The sequence below is a fragment of the Mandrillus leucophaeus genome, unplaced genomic scaffold (assembly GCF_000951045.1).
Source record: "Mandrillus leucophaeus isolate KB7577 unplaced genomic scaffold, Mleu.le_1.0 Scaffold1291, whole genome shotgun sequence".
NCBI lineage: Eukaryota > Metazoa > Chordata > Mammalia > Primates > Cercopithecidae > Mandrillus > Mandrillus leucophaeus.
The window spans coordinates 285524-290171 of record NW_012101245.1 but is presented as its reverse complement, the minus strand read 5'-3'; the positions used below and the strand labels follow the sequence as shown (position 1 = coordinate 290171).

General features: G+C 40.3%; 1 pseudogene; it reads right to left on the bottom strand.

The window, feature by feature from the left end:
• Positions 1-1634: 1634 nt before the first annotated feature.
• LOC105533877 lies at positions 1635-3465 on the bottom strand (annotated as a pseudogene).
• Between the last annotated feature and the right edge of the window lie 1183 nt (positions 3466-4648).

The following is a 4648-nucleotide window of genomic DNA, read 5'->3' as shown; positions in this document are numbered from 1 at the left end:
TCCTAGAGTGTGGAGCAAGTGCTCTGCATCAGAGAATGGCCCAGGGGGAGCTTCCATGATGCTGAACCCCACAGGACAGAATTACTTCAATCGCCTGCTCCTGACTACTACAAGGAGGAAGTCTCAGTGTCTCAGTTTGGCTCTATGCTCAGATTTCTTTTCTTTTCTTTCTTTATTTCTTCTTTTTTCTTTCTTTCTTTTCCTTTCTTTTCTTTTCTTTCTTTTTCTTTTTTTCTTTCTTCTTTCTTTCTCTTTCTTGCTTTCTTTCCTTTCCTTTCTTCTTTTTCTTTGGAGACAGAGTTTCCCTCTGTCACCCAGGCTGGAGTGCAGTGGTGCAATCTTGGCTCACTGCAACCTCCACCTCCTGGGTTCAAGAAATTCTCCTGCCTCAGCCTCCCCAGCAGCTGGGACTACAAGCGTGTGCCACCATGCCTGACTAATTTTTGTACTTATAGTAGAGATGGGGCTTCATCATGTTGGCCAGGCTCGTCTCAAACTCCTGGCCTCAAGTAATCCACCTGCCTCAACCTCCTGAAGTGCTAAGATTACAGACATAACCCACCGCACCTGGCCTCTATGCTTGACTTTCTACTCTTAGCTAATCTCTCTAACACACATGCCCTTCATTAGGTAAAACTGGCTCGGTTGACTGACTACACCTGCCCGTGTAATACAAGCCCCTCCCTGGCTTGTATTATCTCATAGTTGCCTTCCATTTGTGACAAGTGCTATGAATTTTCCTTTTGAGGAAGTGATACAAAATTTTCTTTTCTTGAACAGGATTTTTAACTCAAAATAATGAGACAGTGTAAACATTTTGACAATTCTGGAATGTCTGAAAGTTTGAGATAAAGGTTGTCTAAGAAAAGCTAAGATTGCCTTAGCTGTTTTATGTGTGGTATCTGGAGCATGGGCATCAGGAACCAAGTGATGCCACTGCTACTCGGCAGACTTTTCATATTTTACCTAAACAAATGACGCTGACATACTTTAATAAAATTTCAGAAAAACCATCTGGAATCAGCCCCATCATGTCCAGATTGGAAGGTGTTTGGGGATCAATGAAACATACCAGAAATACTTTCCCTCCCCCAAAACAAATGTAATGAATGTCAAAGTATTGATACTAATTTAGGTCGTGAATACATATTAAATTTTGCTTCATTGATTGTAGCACTGGCAGCTGTTTTGCAGAACACTGCATATTAAACTGTAGGCAGCTGACAACAAATATAAGCAGAAAGGGATATTCAAAAGCCAGTTAAATTAATCATTGCTTTTTAGGAACCTGAGCCAAGATTAACGCCCTGGAACTTTTACAGACAGACCCTTGCCAAAAATCTCCCAGAAGGAACATTTGCAGACTATTTTGTCTTGAGATGTTAACCTATCTGTGGTATCTTCCTGACATTTTAGAGTATATATACAAGTCCTATAATGAATAGCATTCACAAAATTTATGAAGCAAAAAATTAAAATTGTTCAAAAGCCTGAATTTTACTGGCAAAGTGTATCCATGAGAACATAGCAATTAGCCCCCTACCCCTCCAATAGAAATCCTACAACCCTAAAACCAATCCAAATTGTGTAATTTAGAAGAAATAGGTATTCGGTGCCTACAACTGAAGAGTTCATTAAGGTTTTGCAGCTGGAGGTTTAAAAAAATCCCACTTTGCAAAACTATCTGACTATCAAGGGCACAGAGACTAAGGTAATGCCGATTCTCACTGGCGCAAACAGCTTGTGGATTGCATAGGCCACCACAGAGGTACTTGTACCTGCTGCCATATTTGACTGTACCAGGGACTCTTTAAATCCGAGTTTCAGCGGGACTGCAGACGTGTCCACACCACTTGACACAACCATGTAAAATATGCCCAAGGAGATTAATGAGATTCCAGTGTACAACGACACGCCAACAGTGCCATATTCTTGAAAAATCTTCTTCAGTTGCTGTGACTTGCTTTGCTTTTTCTCCTCTGTGTGGCTGACCCTACTGCCTGTTGTCTCCGTGGCCTGGCTGAGGTCACGGCTGCTGGCGGAGCAGCTGGGCATCTGGCCTGGGCGGGAGCAGGACCAAGGTCAGGGGCGGCGGGGCGCAGGGGGTGGCCGCGCCCAGGAGCCAGGTGGCAAAAGGCCGGACCCGGGCGCCCACTCTGCCTGCCGGGCCCCGCCCCGCTAGCAACACCGCGGTGGCGCGCAGCTAGGCGCTGCCCGTATCACTTTTATATATCCTTCCTAAAAACTATTGGGAAGATTGGTTACTTTGTAACTTTTAAATCATTTAAGCGGTATTGGTGTATTAATTAGTTCGTGAGTAAAATTTTCTTTTGGACAATATAAACTTGGTGTTCTCTTGTGTGGAAGACAAATCTTTAATAAATGTTCTGTTTCTTCTATGAATATTATTTAATTTAGCATGTCTATCTCTATGGGGTAAATGATCTTAAAATACATTTCCTAGACTATATATGAGCCACAGTTTAATGTTAATTTGCATTGAAGCACACTATTTTGTCCCTATTTTCCTTTTTAATATTTGTCTTTAAGTTCTCTGCACTGCAACCTGTTGACACCTCCTTCTCAAGGTCTTTGTGTGGTCCCATCTATTTACAATTCACTAATAGTTTGGCTCAGGAATTTGGGGGTTAACTGAAAATCAGATTTTCAGCAGAGGCAGATCTCAGGGAAGCGCGGAATCCGGTAAGACACATGTGCTTTGCTGTCAGTCTCCTATGTCTCAGACTCAGCATGTCCTGTTCTCTCCATGTGAACCCCTGTCTGCCTCTAGGGATCATGGAAAAACAGAGCCTCTCCCATTTTCATGTCTTTGAAGGTGCTTGGTAGAAAGTTGTCATTTTTCTGGTAACTGGAAACTAAGACAAAGTTATTAAAAAATAACTAAGTCATCAAATATGTACTGTCCTTGCATCCACAGGTGAGATGACAGTTGCAGTTCTCGGGGGAAGTAAAGTCACAGGATCGCAGGCCCATACTCAGACCTCTATGCACTCATCGGCTGTTGTGAACATAAACCTGAGCCCATTGTCCTGGCAGCAGAAAGAAATCAGGCGGGTAGTTTATATTTCAATCTGTGAGCAGAGTCTATTGTCTGTGGATCAATAGACAGAATAAGTGCTCTTTCCTGGAAAAAAAAATTCTGGGTCACGAACTGACCAGGACCAAATCTGTTCAGGAAAGAGGAAATAATTACTGAGTCATGAGCTTTACTTGTGTGGAAATAATGGCTATCCAAGACCATAAACCAATCCATAACTGTCCCTAAGTTAATTGTATGTAATTCTCGCTGATGTCATTGTTTAATTTTGATGTATGATGCCACAAAATTTGTTTTCTGAAGTTTCTCTAGTATAATTTGAAAATTAATCTGATAGCTGTTCTATCTTTTCTACAGGAGTTGAAACATTTCTAGGATTAGTAGAGGTAGTTCTTAAATACCTCCATCCCTGTAAGAATGTATAAGATGTAGCTGATTGATTGATTTTATTTTATTCAGAAATAGCAAATATATATAAGCTTTATACATACTTTGTGTATATTTTGTATTTAATGGAGACTGATTTAGTGGTGACAGAAAACAGCCGGTATTTGCAAATTATGATTAGACTATTTTTATTTGATTATTTTTCAAACTTTTGTGGGTGCACAGTAGGTGTATATATTTATAAGATTCATGAGATGTGTTGATGATGTGCAATGTGAAATAAGCACATCGTGGAGAATGGGGTATCCATTCCCTCAAGCATTTATTCTTTGAGTTACAAACAATTCAGTCACACTCTTTAAGTCTTTTTAAAATGTATGATTAAGTTATTGTTGACTATAGTCACCCAGATGTGCTATCAAATAGTAAGTCCTATTTATTTCTCTGAGCTTTTTTTTTCTTTTTTTTTTTTTAACCCATTAACCATGCCCACCTCCCAAGCTCTCCACTGCCGTTCCCAGTCTCTGGTAACCATCCTTCTATGCTCTCTGTTCATGAGTTCAGTTGTTTTGATTTTTAGATCCCACAAATAAGTGAGAACATGTGATGTTTGTCTTTCTGTGCCTGGCTTATTTCACTTATTTCCAGTTCCAACCATGTTGTTACAAATGACAGGTTCTTATTCTTTTTAAGGCTGAATAGTAGTCTGTTTTGTTTAAGTACCACATTTTCCTTATTCATTCATCTGCTGATGGACACTTAGGTTGCTTTTAAAATCTTAGCTATTGTAAACAGTCTTGCAACAAACATAGGAGTGCAGATATCTTTTTGATATACTGGTTTCCTTTCTTTTAGATGTATACCCAGCAGTGGGATTGCTGAATCACATGCTAGCTCAATTTTTTGTTTTTTGAGGAACCTGCAAACTGTTCTCCATAGTGGTTGTATTAAACTACATTCCCACCAACAGAGTCCAAGGGTTCCCTGTCCTCCACATCCTAGCCAGCATTTGTTACTGCCTGGGACCCACTTGAAAAGGGAAGGGAGGAGAATGGTGAGGGTTAAAAAACTACCTATGCTCACTACCTGGGTGATGAAATCATTTGTACCCCAAACCCCAGTGACATACAATTCACCCATGTAGCAAAACAGCACATGCACACACTGAACCTGAAATAAAAGTAAAAAAAAAAAAAAATATAT